General features: G+C 41.6%; 1 long non-coding RNA gene across 1 annotated transcript in view; it reads right to left on the bottom strand.

The window, feature by feature from the left end:
- Nucleotides 1-391: 391 nt before the first annotated feature.
- LOC132657679 (uncharacterized) overlaps nucleotides 392-18588 on the bottom strand; it is a 29200-nt gene continuing 11003 nt past the window's right edge. The window contains exons 3-4 of the long non-coding RNA XR_009596186.1: nucleotides 7111-13059; nucleotides 392-5196 (exon numbers count right to left, since the gene is read on the bottom strand). This is a non-coding gene — a long non-coding RNA (uncharacterized LOC132657679). The remainder of the gene's footprint in view (nucleotides 5197-7110; nucleotides 13060-18588) is intronic.

Genomic DNA, 18588 nt, shown 5'->3' with positions numbered 1-18588 from the left:
AGAAGATGCGACTGATCCTAGCTGAGATTTGGAAGAAGGGGTAAAAATGCACAGAGTCTGTTCCAGAGGGCAAAAGTTCCAGAGAAGAAGCTTCTCCATCTGAGTCTCAGCTTAGAGAGACCTCTGAAATAGAGAAAATTGGAATTAATTGCCCAGATACTGAAATTGGGCTGATAAAGGGCTGAAATTGATCATCTTTATGGGTTACTATCCTCTAAGCAGATCCACATCCTTGTGATAAAATTCTCATAGTATAGTCATTAGCGGTCCATACAGTTTCAAACGGAAGGATAGAAATTTTTATTCTTTCCTTTCCCAATTATGGACATCATATGCCAAAAATCAATGGAAAAAAAATGAACCTTTGGTTGGAAATAATCCAAATAATCTAGTTTTACTCCAAATGTTTTATTTTAAAATCTCTCAAAGAATAGAATGAACCAGAGTCACATACATGCCTTTGCTTAACTCTGACAAAGTCAAATCATCCATCCATTTTTAATTTTTCAACTTTGTAGCAGTTAAAATATTCACTAGAGATGAAAAGATTTAAATAAGCACCAATAGAAAATTTGTGACAGAATAAAATATCTGTTTTATAGATTAGAGAGATTGTTGAAAACCTATTTCTGCAATTATTGCATATGAGTTTACTAAGGATTCTTATGTTGGGTAATAACTAAGTGCAGTGGCAAAAAAAAAAAATCTGTTAAACTATTAAGATGAACATTCTAAACAGTCCACTTCGAGAGCAAATGAGATTGGCATATCAACACTTAATAACTATAACACAGATTGCAAAACACTAAAATGCAGAAAGGAAAGCCCTCTGCAAATGCTATCCTCCACCACCCTCCCCCACACATACCCAGCCAAAATGCCTCCCATTTTTTTTAAACACAGGAAACATTTGCGGGACAAACGTAGACTAGGAAGAACTAGATCATGCTCCCAAGTCAGCTCAATTTGAAATAAATCAGAAGCTAAGGACACTGATACCCTGGTCCTATTTCTTCCTCTCTGCTTGCCATTTTCAAGGCCCAATATTTAGAAATTACAGCCTTCCATGACCTCTCTCTCTCTCTCTCTGAATTTCAACTTTTGTTTCCATTTATTGATATGTGTTTTAAGGTATATACATAGATGTTTTGGAGAAAAGAAAATTAATATCTTCAGACATTGGGCCTGCAATTTTTTTTTAACTTTTCATTTTATATTGACACATTGCTGAACACAAAAGAACTCAGCCATACGTACACAAGTATCCATTCTCCCCTAAACTCCTCTTCCATCCAGGCTCCACAGAACATTGAGTGCTATACAGCAGGTCCTTATTTGTTATTCATTTTAAATACAGCAATGTATATATGTCCATTCTGAACTTTCTAACTATCCCTTCTTCTCAGCCTTCTCCTTTGGTTCATCCTCTATGTCTATGAGTCTGTTTCTGTTTTGAAAATAAGTTCATTTGTATCATTTCCTTTTAGATTCCACCTATAAGTGATGTCATAAGATATTTCTCCTTCTCTGTCTAATTTAGCTTCACTCAGTATGACAATCTCTAGGTCCATCCGTGTTGCTGTAGATGGAATTATTTCATTCTTTTTAATTGGGCCTGGAATCTCAACAATAGGATGAGACTATCTGGAGAAGGAAATGGCAACCCACTCCAGTATTCTTGCCTGGATAGTCCCATGGACAGAGGAACCTGGTGGACTACAGTTCATGGGGCCGCAGAGTCAGACATGACTGAGCAACTAAGCACACATTACTAGTTCACATATGTTATTTGAAACAGCCTAATTCAGAGTAGAAAGACTGAAGCCAAAATTGTCTACAAGCATCACTCGTGTCCCATCTTTATGCAGCAGCCCCAAACAGGAGCTGTGTGTATGAGGAAATACTATTCCTAACAACTCTTGGACTAAAAGCAGTCCTCAGGATGGCCATTAAGTTTCTTCAAAGATTTGTTTTTACCAAGAGTTTGGCCACTGCTCATGTGTATATATCACTGTTGGGCTTTCATTCCCCAGGGAAGCCCAGAAACATTCACTAGGTTGAAGGAACTTTTCTCAAAAAGGCCAAGATGAACCTAGTATGTGTCATAAAGCAACTTGCCCAGCTGCTAACCTTGGCTAAGTGCTCCTACATAACTGTGGGCTTATGACAACATCTCGTTCCATGGTCTCCAGACAATTGGAACAGAGCAAAGAAAACGATATCGGGCAAAGCCATGTGATGCTTCTGTTTCATATCGACACAGTCATGTTAGAGGTTGAATTCTCACTCCAAGTAGACTCTTCAGAGCAGCCTGGGACATCACCTTCCTTGTCATTATAATCTTCAGCATATCACCATTGATAAACTCTTTGTATCCCCATGGACTATAGCCTGCCAGGTTCCTCTGTCCATTGGATTCTTCAGGCAAGAATGCTGGAGTGGATCACCACGCCCTCCTCCAGGGGACCTTCCACACCCTGGGTTCAAACCCCCATCTCTTATATCTCCTGCATTGGCAGGTGGATTCTTTACCACTAGCAACACCTGGGAAGTGCATAAATCAACTATATTTCAATTAAAAAAAATAATAATAGAATGGTGGCATACTTAATGAAATCTGGTGTGTCAGAGACTCATACAAGACTTCAGTCATATTTGACACAGCTAAAGTTAAGCTAACATTGATAAATGCATCGAGCTTTGGAAATCACAGGCTTTCTGTTCCTGTAGAGGAACAAGAGGAACTGGGATGATGACTGTCACCGGTGTTTCAGATAAGAGGTGAGACTCTAACACATGCATCTGCAAACTCTATGAAGCCAAGATGCTAACCCAGAGGGCAAAATGATTGGAAACAAAAAGAATGAAAGATGGTGAAGCTGAAGTCAAAGAATAATTTTAGTGAGTCATGTCAAGAGAAAATGAAATGGTAGAGGATCAAAAGGAAAGAAGAGGAAAACTGACCAAAGTCTATGGTCCAAATGAAGCAGAGAATTACATCCTAAGAGGTTAGAGGAAACATATTGTCATTTAGTCGCTAAGTCATGTCTGACTCTTTTGTGATACCATGGACTGTAGCTAGGACCCCATGGACTGTAGACTGGAGTGGGTTGCCATGTCCTTCTCCAGGGGATCTTTCCAGCCCTAGGATCAAACCTGTGTCTCCTGCACTGGCAGTTGGATTCTTTACCACCATGGTAAATATAGAAGCTATCTAATTCAATTTCTTCATTGTGCAGATAAGAAAATCAAGCAAGAAAACACAATGATTTACCTAAAGATTGATTAAAAGCAGTAATAGAGAACCCAATTCTATTCTCTCTCTACCCTATGAAGTAATATCTGTACTATTAATAAAATTCTCAAGACAAAGGGACAGACGGCACCATTATAAAAATCTAATGGAACTGAGTTTCATCTATGAAAGCTACATCTTTCTCTATATTTATTCAGTTCAGTTCAGTTGCTCAGTCATGTCCGGCTCTTTGCGACCCCATGAACCACAGCATGCCAGGCCTCCCTGTCCATCACCAACTCCCGGTGTCCACCCAAAATCAGTCCATCAAGTCAGTGATGCCATCCAACCATCTCATCCTCTGTTGTCCCCTTCTCCTGCCCTCAATCTTTCCCAGCATCAGGGTCTTTTCAAATGAGTCAGCTCTTTGCATCAGGTGGCCAAAGTATTGGAGTGTCAGCTTTAGCATCAGTCCTTCCACTGAACACCCAAGACTGATCTCCTCCAGAATGGACTGGTTGGATCTCCTTGCAGTCCAAGGGACTCTCAAGAGTCTTCTCCAGCACCACACTTCAAAAGCATCAATTCTTCGGCACTCAGCTTTCTTCACAGTCCAACTCTCACATCCATACATGACCACTGGAAAAACCACAGCCTTAACTAGATGGACCTTCATCGGCAAAATAATGTCTCTGCTTTTTAATATGCTGCCTAGGTGGGTCATAACTTTCCTTCCAAGGAGTAAGCATCTTTTAATTTCATGGCCGCAATCACCATCTGCAGTAATTTTGGAGCCCAGAAAAATAAAGTCAGCCACTATTTCCCCTGTTTCCCCATCTATCTACCATGAAGTGTTGGGACCAGATGCCATAATCTTGGTTTTCTGAATGTTGAGCTTTAAGCCAACTTTTTCACTCTCCTCTTTCACTTTCATCAAGAGGCTCTTTAGGTCTTCACTTTCTGCCATAAGGGTGGTGTCATCTGCATATCTGAGGTTATTGATTTTTCTCCCGGCAATCTTGATTCCAGCTTGTGCTTCCTCCAGTCCAGCATTTCTCATGATGTACTCTGCATATAAGTTAAATAAGCAGGGTGACAATATACTATCCTAAAGTAGCTGAATTAATCCACACACTGAGTTAATTTCATATTTTCAGGGCATGTATTTCAACTCAATAAGTTATAGATGTTCTTTTAAAAAATAGAAATAGCCATAACACATGCATATCAGGTTTGAACATCATTTCTGTCATCCATCAGAAAATGAGGCAGAAAAACCCATTAGCATTTTGTTAGGATGGTACCTCCAATATAAAAAACCACAATTCTAGCTTCTTTCTAACAACACTCAAATCTAAAACTGTTTTCCAGCCCAGTTTCCCCCTTTATTATTCATTACTTGGCACACAAGAAGCATCTCTTCTCTTTCAAGAACATCTTTGAACACAGAACACAGTGTGCCATACAAATATCACATTGACTACAATCTAACTGAAAACCATGTTGTCCTGACATTTGCTGTAGTCCCTTTTTCTCTCCTCTAGCACCATACCCTAAATTTACATTCTGCTAGAGAGCCTGGAAAATCCCATGGACAGAGGAGCCTGGTAGGCTGCAGTCCATGAGGTCACTAAGAGTCAGATACGACTGAGAGACTTCACTTTCACTTTTCCCTTTCATACATTGGAGAAGGAAATGGCAACCCACTCCAGTGTTCTTGCTTGGAGAATCTCAGGGACAGGGGATGGCGGGGAGCCTGGTAGGAGTCCATCTGTGGGGTCACACAGAGTCGGACACGACTGAAGCGACTTAGCAGCAGCAGCAGAGAATATTCAGCTTTGCTCCAGGGACATTCTGGTGGCGAGAAACCTCCTTGGGGATATAATTCTCGAGTTCTCACAAAAGCAAATTTCCCATCTTTGGGAAGCTTGTCAGCACTCTGACTGCGAGTATCCAGGCAACTGTGAGATGAGGAACAAAGTTGGTCATAGGGTTAGAAGGAAAAGATGATAAGAATGTATGCATTACTTAAAATAAATCAGATCCGTGACCCATTTGTCTAAGCTTAAGTGCCATGCGTGTGTGCTGTCATGTCTGACTCTTTGTGACCCCATGGACTGTAGCCTGCCAGGCTCCTCTGTCCATGGGATTCTCCAGGCAAGAATACAGGAGTGTGTTACCATTTCCTCCTCCAGGTGATCTTCCTGACTCAGGATCAAACCCATGTTTCCTGCATTAACAGGCAGATTCTTTTAAAATGCACCACCTAGGAAGCCCATCAGCTTAAGAGCCACTCTCACTGTAACACTGAGAGAACAAGAATTGTGAATAAAGAGAGAACAAGAATTGTGAATAAAGAGAAAACTTAGCACTTTCAGGAGTCTTATCCTTTTTATTTCTCCTGACTGCCTGACACCTACCGCCAGATTTATTCCTTTGCATCTTTGGCCACACTCAGATATCAATCCTTCTGCACCCACGACTCCACCCATTCTCTTCCAACCTGCCTTCACCACAGGGCATCACACCTCCTTTTTAAAATGATCTTTTACATATTGAGGGCTTCCCCTGTAGCTCAGCTGGTAAAGAATCCACCTGCAATGCAGGAGACCCTGGTTCAATTCCTGGGTCAAGAAGATCCCCTGGAGAAGGGATAGGCTGCCCACTCCAGTATTCTTGGGCTTCCCTGGTGGCTCAGCTGGTAAAGAATCCACCTGCAATGCAGGAGACCTGGGTGTGATCCCTGGCTTATATGTCCATTTATTTTTTTTACTTATCTGGCTGCATAGGTTCTTAGTTGTGGCACGCAGGATCTGTGATCTTCCTCAAGGCATGTAGCATATTTAGTTGCCACACACAAACTCTTAGTTATGACATCGAACCTGAGGCCCCTCCATTGGGAGCACACAGACTCAGCCACTGGGACACCAGGGAAGTCCCTCATATCTCCTTGTTAGGAGAAGAACATTCATCTGTAAAATGCAAGTGACTTGTAGCCAGACTTAATGTGCTCACCCTCCCAGAAGCATTTTACATTTCTGAAAAGGAACATGTTGCTCTAAAGAAAAGAATTTCTAGCACTACTGGAATTTGGGCTGAGATGTCTGGGGGACTCAAAGGCCTTCTCAGCAGTTTGGAAATGATACTAGATGGAGTTTCTCCATAAATAGATATACTCAGCTCTAGGGTAGAGTTAGAATAATAGAAATCATATGAATTTAGGACATTTGGGACAGTGGTTCTCATCCCCCAATATAAGAGTCAAGTAAATCATTTTACCTCTCCTCCACTTCCTCATCCATGAAACAGGTTTCAGAATACCTACTTCACAACCCTTTCATGGAGATTATGGTTAACATGTATGCAAAAACATTTTACAAACTTGAGTCACCTTCATTATTAAAAGTGATTTCCCTCATGATGCTGATCATTATGGAAATACCTCCCACTGATTCTAGCTTTTTAAAGGATTCTTCTAAAGTAAAACTTGGCAAACTTTGTCTTTAAAAAGAGAGTAAATGATTTTGACTTTGCTAACCATACAGTCCGTTCCACTGTGAAACTTTGCCGTTGTAGATAAAGCAGCCATTGGTGATATATAAAATATGAGTATGGATAGATTTAGCTCACAAATTGTATTTTACTGATTCCCAAAGACAAAATACCAAAACAGGGATATATGTTCATTACAGATATGAAACAGTCAAGGCATCTATTTTGAAAATAAGCATTCACCTCCTAGCTCTTAGATCAAACAATGTACTTAACAGAATATTGACCTGTTTCTTTGACTTTCATCTTAGCTACTCCATAAACTAGTACTCTAACTAGTTCTCTAACAAACAGATCATAAGCAAAGTGTAAAGATGATGTACCTTCTTATGTAACTGCAATCTATTCTCCACTTTGGCAGGCAAGTTCTTTACCACCAGCGCCCCGCAAGAAGCCTAATTATCTTGTATACCAAGTGTTAGAAGCACTGCTTTAGAGAAGAAGAATCCATCTCCAGAGATGACCTGGCCCTTTTATTATCTGCCCACATGGTGTCAGACTGGTCCACTTGCCCTTTCTTCTACCCTCATAGGTCCGATGGAAATGTGATAGAGCTGGTTGTCATGGTAGTTAAGTGTTTCTCCAGGGTTTTGTTTTGTTTTGTTTTGTTTTCTTCTGGAAGCATAAGCTTGGAGTCTCAGAAGGGCTGTTTGTTTCTTGGCCTTTTGGAGGAGAGTTTTGCCCTCCCCCAAGCCCAGGCCCTAGGCTGCACTCCCCACCCCATGATTTCACAGAGCTTCCAACGTGGGGGTGAAAGGTGGCTCATTGAGGGAAGACATGGAACTTGAGTCATGATCTGTGTCCTTCCAGCTGTGCTCTCTGTTGGCATCCAGTGGGAAAGCTGGTGGTGGGAGGGGTGACTTCATCAAAACATTGCATGCAGTATCTCGAAAGCTCCTCTGACAGGCCAGAGCTGGGTCTGCATACCTCGGGAACCAGGCTTGTGCCCAACTCAATTCCCATTTGCTGAATTAATAAATAATAGAAAGAAGCCATCAATCAAGAAAGGAACAAATGCATAAAAAGCCCAGACTCAGGGAGAGAGTGGGCTGAATACCTTGAAAGGCATTTTTGTTATTCACAGGCATGATTTTTGACACAGTAATTCAACACATCTGCTTGCTGGTTTGCTCGTTGGGAATGAGATTCTGGAAAAGATTGGGTATAAGAAAGAGTATGAATTATACTTTCTTTCTGTGATCGTTCTCTCTGTGATTTCACTATTCACCAAAGCCAATAAATAGTAAACTTCTAATTTATTCATTATTCCTACTGTTGGGATTCTGATGGGGCTCCAACAGAACAGCTGCCCTCTGTACTCATTTTGGATAAACAGAACATTCTTTAGGAGCATATGGAAGTGTGGGTGTGGGCCTGTGGTGCATGGTGTGGGGGAAGGATCTTGAAGGCCTGGAAAAAGTAATACTTTGAAACTCAAAAAGCAAATTGCACCTATTTCAGCAAATTGGAAATTGATGGTGTGTAACTCTGAAGGGCCTAGCAGTAGCTATTATTTCCATTCAGGCTATTATTAACTGGTAATATTTTCTCTAGTAAACATTCAGTTGCCATAGCAACAGGAGTCGTGTCATATCGACACAAGGACTCCCTGGCTTTGCTGGAGAAAATGGATGGTGTTTTAAATGAACTTTAGAAAAGGCAAAGAGACTTGCCAAAAGATATTTTGGAAACACTAAGTTCATGTGTTTGTGTGTGTGTGTGTGTGTGTGTGTGTGTGTGTGTTTTTGCTGGAGACAAAGGAAAGAAGGGAGCTCTGATAAAGTGGAAAACTGCACAAACCCTCTGCTGATACCTCCTCAGCAAGCACAGAAGTATCTTTCTTCCTGCCTGCACCAAACCCTTCACTGTGCCCTAGGTGTTCCCACATGCCCCTTGCTCATGAGCTTACTGACAGGGTCAAATGTGGTTTCTAAATCCTCTAGCTTCCGTCTCTCCCCTCACGACGTCTCCCCATGGATATCTTTTAAATTACCATCTGTATTGACATGCACATGCTGGCAAAAAATAGCAAATCATCAGAATACAGCTCAATAAACTACTTCAAAGAGAAAAAAAAAAACACACCTCTGCGCCCACTGCACAGTCAAGAAACAGAATACAGCAGTGCCCAGAGAGCCTGTCTAAACTCTGTTCTGTATACTAATTGCTACATGTTAGTGATAACCACCAGAAGTTAATTTCCCTTGTGTTTAAAATTTACATAACTAGACATTCATACTACACACTGTACCATCTAGCTTCATTCACTCTAAGATGCAGTCGCTAGAATCATCCATATTATTGCATGGAAGAAAAGTATGTCCACTTCATTGTGTATTAGTTTACTAAGGCTGCTGTAACCACAGACTAGGTGACTTAACAGAATTTTGTTGTCTGATGGTTTTGGAAGCTAGATGTGCAAGATCAAGGCATCAGCAGCACCGATTCCTTGTACAGGAGAGTCTATTCCATGCTCACCTCTCAGCTTCTGGCAGCTTGCAGGCAATCTTTGGCACTTCCGGTCTTGTAAATGTATCATTTTGTTCTCTACCTTCATGTTCACGTGGCACTCTCCCCGTGTGTATCTCTCTCTCTTTACAAGGCATTATTTTTATAAGGACACCAGTCATATCAGATTAGAGGCTCAACCTACCTCAATATGACTTCATCTCAAATAATTACATGGGCAATGACCTTATTTCCAAATAAGGATTGGGACTTCAACATGTACATTTGGAGGAGAGTACAGGTGGCCCTAGTGGTAAAGAACCCACCCCCAATGCAGGAGACATAAGAGATGTAGGTTCGATCCCTGAGTCGGGGAGATGCTATGGAGGAGGACATGACAACCCACTCCAGTACTCTTGCCTGGAGAATCCCATGGACAGAGGAGCCTGGCGGGTTAGAGTCCATGGGGTTGCAAAGAGTCTGACATGACTGAAGCCACTTAGCATGCACAATTAAAGCCATGACCAGTACTATCAAGTATTCCACTGCATACATATACCATGATGTATGTATTCACTCTACTGCTGATGGATATTGGGTAATTCCTAACCTGGTCTATTCTTTTCCTTTTTAATTAATTTATTTATTCTTGACTGGGCTAGGTCTTCACTGCTGCACAGTGTTTCTCCAGTTGCCGTGCACAGGCTTCTCATTGCAGTGGCTTCTCTTGTTGCAAAGCACAGGCTCTAGGGCGTGCAGGCTTCAGTGATTGTGGCACGTGGGCTCAATAGGTGCGGCTCCTGGGCTCCAGAGCACAGGGTAAGCAGTTGTGGTGTGGTATGTGAGATCTTCATGGATCCGGGATCCATCACATGTCTCCTACATTGGCAGGTGGATCCTTTACCACTGAGCCACCAGGGAAGCCCTGGGCTCTTCTGTAATGGACCAGGTTTAATCCTTGACAAAATGAAACAGCATGAAACTTACCTTTGATATTCTTTATTTCTTTGTTCTGGCTGTTCCACTGTATATTTTCCTCCCTTCTTAGTGTCTTGTTTCTCTACAGGTTCTACTCTGTCCTAGCTACTTAACAGCAACTATAAGTTTTGCTAATTTGGTCTTCAGAAGTTACACTTCTGTCCAAATTTCCCTGTAGAAGGAGAGTCCACAAGACCAGAAATCAGCTAAACTTAATGGAATGCCTCTCTACACTTGAACTCCAGGATGTGGGAAAATCCTTGGAGGAGGGTTGGCAAGAGTTTTTCCCCAAATCAAACAGGAACACCCATGGCAACTTTTGTTACACAACATGATCCACACATAGTGTGCTAGTAGGCACCCTGTGATAGAATGATAGCAACAGTGAGAAATGGTACAGATGAACCTATTTGCAAAGCAGTAGAGACAGATATCAGTCTGTCTGCTAAGATATAATTCAGTCGCTCAGTCGCATCCAACTCTTTGTGACCCCATGGACTGCAGCATGCCAGGCTTCCCTGTCCATCACCAACTCCCAGAGCCTACTCAAACTCATGCCCATCGAGTCAGTGACGCTATCCAACCATCTCATCCTCTGTCGTCCCCTTCTCCTCCCACCTTAAATCTTTCCCAGAATCAGGGTCTTTTCCAATGAGTTAGTTCTTCACATCAGGTGGCCAAAGTACTGGAGCTTCAGCTTCAACATCAGTCACCTCAATGAACACCCAGGACTGATCTCTTTTAGGATGGACTTGTTGGATCTCCTTACAGTCCAAGGGGCTCTCAAGAGTCTTCTCCAACACCTCAGTTCCAAAGCATCAATTCTTTGGCACTCAGCTTTCTTTATAGTCCAACTCTCACATCCATACATGACTACTGGAAAAACCATAGCTTTGACTAGATGGACCTTTGTTGGCAAGGTAATGTCTATGCTTTTTAATATGCTGCCTAGGTGGGTCATAACTTTCCTTCCAAGGAGTAAGCATCTTTTAATTTCACAGCTGCAGTCACCATCTGCAGTGATTTTGGAGGCCAGGAAAATAGACTCTCACTCTTTCCATTGTTTCCCCAACTATTTGTCATGAAATGATGGGACCAGATGCCATGATCTTAACTTTCTCAATGTTGAGTTTTAAGCCAGCTTTTTCACTCTCTTTAACTTTCTTCAAAAGGCCCTTTAGTTCTTCTTCACTTTCTGCCATAAGGGTGGTGTCATCTGCATATCTGAGGTTACTGATATTTCTCCCAGAAATCTTGATTCCAGCTTGTGCTTCACCCAGCCTAGTGTTTCTCATGATGTACTCTGTATATAAGTTAAATAAGCAGGGTGACAATATACAGCCTTGATGTACTCTTTTCCCAATTTGGAACCAGTCTGTTGTTCCATGTCCAGTTCTAACTGTTGCTTCTTGACCTGCATACAGATTTCTCAGGAGGCTGGTCAGGTGGTCTGGTATTCCATTCTCTTTAAGAATTTTCAACAGTTTGTTGTGATCCACACAGTCAAAGGCTTTGGCATAGTCAATGAAGCAAAAGTAGATGTTTCCCTGGAACTCTCCTGCTTTTTTCAATAATCCAGCAGATGTAGAGGACAAATATATGGACACCAAGAGGGAAGGGGAGAGGAAGGAAATGGGAGATGGCGATTGATACATATATACTATTGATACTATGTATATACTATGTATAAAAGAGATAACCAATGAGAACCTACTCTATAGCACAGGGAGCCCTACCTAATGTACTGTAGTGACCTGAATATGAAGGAAATCCAAAGGGGAAGGTATATATGTAGACACACGACTAATATTTTTTGCTATACTGTAGAAACTAACACAACATTGTAAAGCAAGTATGTCGCTGGTATTGCTGAGTAGTCGCTCAATCATGTCTAACTCTTTGAGACCCCATGGACTGTAGACCGCCAGGTTCTTCTGTCCATGAGATTTCCCAGGCAAGAATACCGGAGCGAGTTGCTACTTCCTTCTCTGGGGGATCATCCCAACCCAGAGTTTGAACTTGTGTCTCTTGCATTGGCAGGCAGATTCTTTACCACTGAGCCACCAGGGAAGGCCAAAGCAAGTGTACTCCAATTAAAATTAATTTGAAAATGATAAACAGGTGCATTTGCTACTGCCTGAATAATCCACAGCTTAGAACAAAAATAATTTATTCTCACTGATCTGGGTGTCAGCTGAAGGTCAGCTGAGCCAGGCTGGACTTCTGATCTAAGCAGCAGATAGCTGCTCAACACGTGTTTTTTCTCGTGTCCAAATTTCAAATGCAAGAAAAGCAAAGTTCGTGTCCAGACACATCTCAAGCCTCTGTTCACCTCACCTCAATTCAATGTCAAGTTATCGTTGACAACGGTAACTCATATGACCGAGAACACAGAAGTGGGGAGGGGAGGTATAGTCTTTCATGGAGATGAAGGCCATGACTATTTGCTGAATAGTAAAATCATCTGTCACAGAAAAGATGAGACATTTCTATGTTTAGATGACATAAGGTATAGATAGAAACGAGCTGAAATGATTTATCTCTGACTTGATGATTTCCTCAGATTAACTAAGGATTTCCAAGCTGAATATCTTCCCTCTCTGATGAGCTGACATGATATAATGGTGATTGCCTTGGTTTGCTAAAGCTGCCATAGCAAATACCACAGACTGGGTGGCTTAAACAATAGAAATTTATTGTCTCACAGTTCTGGAGTCTAGGAGTCCAAGCCCAAGGTGCTGGCAGGACTGGTTTTTGCTGAGCCCTCTCTCTTGGCTGGCAGATGCCTGTCTTCTACTGCATCCTCACATGGTCTTCCTCAGTGTGCGTCTGTCCAAATTTCTTTACTGAAAAAGACACCAGTCATATTGGATTAGGGCCCACTCTAATGACCTCATTCAAATTTAATCACTTCTTTAAAGAACTTATTTCCAAATGCCATTACATTCGGAGGTACAAGAGGTCAGGATTTCAACATACAAATTTGGCAGGGGGACACAAGTCAGCCTTGTATGGGTGCATGCTCAGTCGCTCAGTCATGTTGACTCTTTGGGAATCCATGAATGCCAGGCTCCTCTGTCCATGGGATTCTCCAAGCAGGAATACTGGGGTGGGTTGCCATTTTCTCCTCCAGGGGATCTTCCCGACCCAGGGATCAAACCCAGGTCTCCTGCATTGGCAGGCAGATTCTTTGCCACTGCATAACCTGGGAAGCCCTCCAACTCAACCATAAACAGTGGTTAAAAGCATAGGTTCTAGAATCAAACAGCAGTGGCTTTGAATCATGCATCAATCACTTTCTAACTGGGTGACTAACTTTTCCAATCTCTTTTCCCATTTGTCCCATCTCTAAATCTGGAGATCATAATGTCTCTTCAGCAGATGGCTTTGCCATCACCTTTAGGAGTAAATACACAAAATACTGTCACAGTGTTTGATACCATGTTATAAAACACAAATCATTGCTGTTGCCATTATTATTTTATTATTAAAATATTTTAGCAAAGTACATTCAAAGTCAGGCCAATAACATAACCAAGTCAGGCCAATAGCAAGCCCTAAATAATTTTATGCCTCTTTATAGAAATGTGTTCTTTTTTTTAGTTAATTTTTTAATTGGAGGATAATTACTTTACCATATTATGATGGTTTTTGCCATACATCAACATGAATCAGCCATAGGTATACATGTGTCCCCCCAATTCTGAACCCCCCTCCCACCTCCCTCGCTACCCTATCCCTCTAGGTTGTCCTGGAGCACCAGCTTTGGGTGCCCTGCTTCATGCATGGAACTCACACTGTCATCTATTTTATATATAGTAATGTATATGTTTCAATTTTAGTCTTTCAAATCATTCCACCCTTGCCTTCTCCCATAGAGTCCAAAAGTCTGTTCTTTACATCTATGTCTTCTTTTAATTTTAAAAATACTTTTTTTAAAAAAGCACCTTCCTACTCTTTCCCTGCAAAGGTCTTCAGAGTTAGGTATGCACTTCATTTTGCAGCTGAAGAAAATGGGGCATATTGAGGTTTAAGCAATTTGACTGTCAGTGTGGGGTTAGGGGAAGATAAGCTGCTACAGGAATCCAGTCTTTTTTAACAAGCTTGGCTCACAAATCTCAACTGAACTGACTTTACTCCTTCCTTTGCTTCGATGATCATATACAGTTTGATTGGAGAGTTACACTATAATTTCACAGTGATTACATGCCCCTGAAGATCATTTTGTAAGTAAATGTTTTGAAACCAAAGATAATCATTGTTGTGTGACCATAAGCCTTTTTCTTATGCCATGTTCTCCGCCAAAGAATGTAACCAAGCTAAAGTTACATTTTGGAGTTTCTGTAGCTGGCTCTGGGCTCCGTTCTGCATTTCTGGAACTCTGATGCCATCGGGGTCTCTGGAGACACATTACTGTTTCCTGGCCTCTGGGATAACCTCTATCCTTTCCACTTCAGCACAAACACAAAGAAAGCTGCCATGGTGCTCTTGACACGAGGACTCACAAACACAAGCTAAGATGAATCAGAACCCAGTCCTTGTATAATAAGCTATTCAAAAGTGGAACATCCTGTCCAGAAGCTCTGAAATGTATTCTGATATCTGGGCATACCAAAGATCCTCCTCTCCTTTTAGAAACTTCCTAATTATTTGGCCACATTGTCTCCAGGAATATGTCCAGGTTCAAGAATTCTCTAAATTGGTAGGTCAGAGCTGCATCTACCTAATAACTCCAGAGGATAGCTCAGAACTGCGGCTTCCTTAGTTCTCTATTGACAAAGCAATAAACTACAGTACTGGATTTGGAGACGGAAATGGCAACCCACTCCAGTATTCTTGCTGGAAAATTCCATGAACAGAGGAGCCTAGCATGGTCGAAAAAGAGTCGGACACAACTGAGCGACAACAGTACTGTGTAACAAAGACCCTTTTTCTAGGTGGTCTACCTTTCCTGAACTCTCAAACCAGCCTGAGATTTTTATAAAGGGTGATAAAAATTTAGATTATACATATTTATAGACCTACAGAGCAAACAAGTGATTCTTTGTGCCAAGCCACTTCAATCATGTTTGCAACCCTATGGACTATAGCCCTCCCCCTCGCCCCCCCCCCAGGCCCCTCTGCCCATGGGATTCTCCAAGCAAGAATACTGGAGTGGGTTGCCATGCCCTCCTCCAGGGGATCTTCCCAATCGAATGTGAGTCTCTTATGTCTCTGTTTTGGCAGGAGGGTTCTTTACCACTAGAGCCACCTGGGAAACCCGAGTGATTCTTTACCCATGAGATTAGCCTTCTAGCTCATGAGTCTCAGAGTAAAAAGCAAAATAGAAGCATCTTGATAGTCACAATTATATTCATCAGCTACCATTTTTCCAAAGTCACAAGAGAAAATGTGACACCTTTTCTTTTAGATGATATGAAAAGGGCTTACAGTTTACATTTCTTCAGTCTCTGTCACTTATTTCTCAGAACCCTGTCTCACTCCTTTGTGGTCATGTGGTAAAGCTCATCTGGAACACATGATGTTTATATTGACTTGCCTTTTTATTCCATTTTCACTTTTTGGTGTAAAAGCAAAGGCTTTCTGGGCTTAATAATGTTTTTCACTCTTTTCATGGAAATGGTTTTTAGAAACAGAAATGATAGCAGTTTCCATATTCACATTTCCCAATAAACTTGTCATCAAAAGTTCTCAAAGAGCTCTCATTAATCACTTTTAGTCATTTCTTCCATGCAAATAAAGAGAGCTTGAAATTATTTGAGCTGTGCTTACAGTGGATTCAAAGGCAAAACCTAAAATAATATTGCTTTTTTTTTTTCAAAGAATTGAAGATGCCCCTCCATAATTCCTGGATATTGATAACACTAAGGGATCAGATTTTGCTAAAGACAGTAGGAGAACACATCTCCTGCTGGAAGCAAGAAAAACAAGAAAATGATAAGAAGCATCTTCTTTAGAACAGACCCAGAAAAAGATGTCATTTAAGTTGAACAGTTTCTATCTTTGCTTATTTGAATTTGGTATATATTGTCTTGAACACTGAACTGTTGAAATCAAGAGATCATAAACCATGGAGAGAATCAAAATTAAAAGTTAAATCCTTTCCTGTGTGTGGATGTGTGAGGCTGTATATATTTTCTGCAGATGGACAAGCCAGCTTGTACTTTCCTTGCCTGAGTGTGGATGTGTGACGCTGTGTATATCTTCTGCAGATGGACAAGCCAGCTTGTCCTTTCATTCATTTGCAGACTGTTTTGCCACAGACTGCCCTTCCAGAACTCCGGATAAACTATTTAGGTGGGATTTCTGGATCAGTTGCTGGAAATGCGATCCAATCTACCCTCCCCCCTTGGTTTCCTGTGTAACCCGGAGACCTTAATCTCTGAACCCTGTTTCCTCATCAGTAACTTTATTCAAATGTGGTGGGGTGGGAGAGGTGAAGAGGTGGGGGAGTCATATGGAGGTCAAAAGGGTGAAGGGAGAAATTAAAAAACAATAAATTTTTGTGAGAGTAGTTATGTAGATTGACTGAATATCCTATCAGATCTTCATGGGTCACACATTTTTGCTGGGAGAATTCGTGAATTCATAATAAAAACAAGAAAGAGAAGAGATTTTGTAGGTATATCTATTTATATATCCCAAGACTATTACAGTTCTGTACATTTAGGTTCTGGATTATATATAGAATGAAGGGGGTGTGGTATACGTTTCTACAGACCCTGACTCTCTCCCTAACTAAAGTCTCTAAACTATAAGATTGTAAGAAGAGAAGCAAAACTAAGAATATTTAAGTTAATTTAGTTTTCTTAATGTGACTGTGAAACAGTGGTTTTCAGCCCGGACTGGGCATCAGAACCTCATCTAAGTCTTTCCAAAAATATAGATGTTTGGCTCTACACTTAAGCTACTTGAATCAGAATTTCTGAAACACTCATAAATCTCCACAGGTAATTCTGAGAAGAAAAATTGGGAAATAAGTAGGCCTGAAGGATTCTGATTCTTTTGGAACTCATCAAGAACATTCTCATCACTGATTGCTATTTTTCCTCGCTCGTTTTAAAAACAAGTGGACATCATCTGAATTAAACACTTGAGTTTGTGTTGGATACTCACAATAGGTACTTTCCTGTATAACACTGTCTAAAAAAATTATTCATATTTCAAATTCCTACCACCCCACCATGTGGATCAGTAGAATCTTGTTTTCAATCAGTTGTTCAGTCATGTCTAACTCTTTGCGATCCCATAGACTGCAGCAAGCTGGGCTTCATTGTCCTTCACCATCTCCCAGAGTTTGCTCAAACTCATATCCATTGAGTTGATGATGCAAATATCTTTCTGTGATTCAAAGTTTCTCACCCTTAGTACCATTACCATATTAAGTGAGATGACTTTTTGTTGTGAAGGACTGCCCTGTGCATGACAGAATGTTTACCAGCATCCCTGGCCTCTGTCTAGGAGAACCCAGCTTGATCCCTGGGTCAGAAAGATCCCCTGGAGAAGGGATGGGCTACCCACTCCAGTATTCTTGGGTTTCCCTGGTGGGTCAGACAGTAAAGAATCTGCCTGCAATGTGGGAGACCTGAGTTCGATCTCTGGGTTGGAAGATTCCCTGGAGGAGAAGTGGGCATGGCAACCCACTTCAGTATTCTTGCCTGGAGAATCCCCATGGACAGAGGAGCCTGGTAGGCTACAGTCCATGGGGCCACACAGAGTCAGACATGACTGAGCAACTAAGAACACTGGCCTCTGTCTACCAGGTTCGACAACCAAAAAAATGTCTCCAATCCTGGCCAAGTGTCCCCTAGAGCACAGAATCAGCTCCAGCTGAGAACCACTGCTTTGTTTGAGAGGAAGAAACACACAGCAATAACATTGCATTCACTATTTCTCATCTGTCAAGCTTTCCTTGGACTTCCCTGGTGGCTCAGATGGTAAAGAATCTGCCTGTAATCCAGGAGATCAATGTTCAATCACTGGATCAGGAAGATCCCCTGGAGATGAGAATGGCAATCCACTCTAGTATTCTTGCCTGGAGAATTCCATGGTCAGAGGAGCCTGGCAGGCTACAGTCCCTGGTGTCTGACCTGGGTCTCCCAGAACACTCAGGGGATCTTCCTGATGCTCTGGAATCAGTGGTATATGTTCTCTTTACTGCTACCACCAACTTGTTGCATCCTTTAATTGCTGTTGCTGTTGTTCAGTCGCTGAGTCATGTCCAATTCTTTGTGACCTCATGGACTGCAGCACATCAGGCTCCCCTGTTCTTCACCACCTCCTGGAGTTTGCTCAAATTCATGTCCATTGAGTCAGTGATGCTATCTAACCATCTCATCCTCTGCTGTCCCCTTATCCTTCTGCCCTCAATCTTT

The sequence above is a fragment of the Ovis aries genome, chromosome 1 (genome assembly GCF_016772045.2).
Source record: "Ovis aries strain OAR_USU_Benz2616 breed Rambouillet chromosome 1, ARS-UI_Ramb_v3.0, whole genome shotgun sequence".
NCBI lineage: Eukaryota > Metazoa > Chordata > Mammalia > Artiodactyla > Bovidae > Ovis > Ovis aries.
Note: the sequence above shows the minus strand (reverse complement) of the source record. Positions and strands in the feature narration are given on the sequence as shown.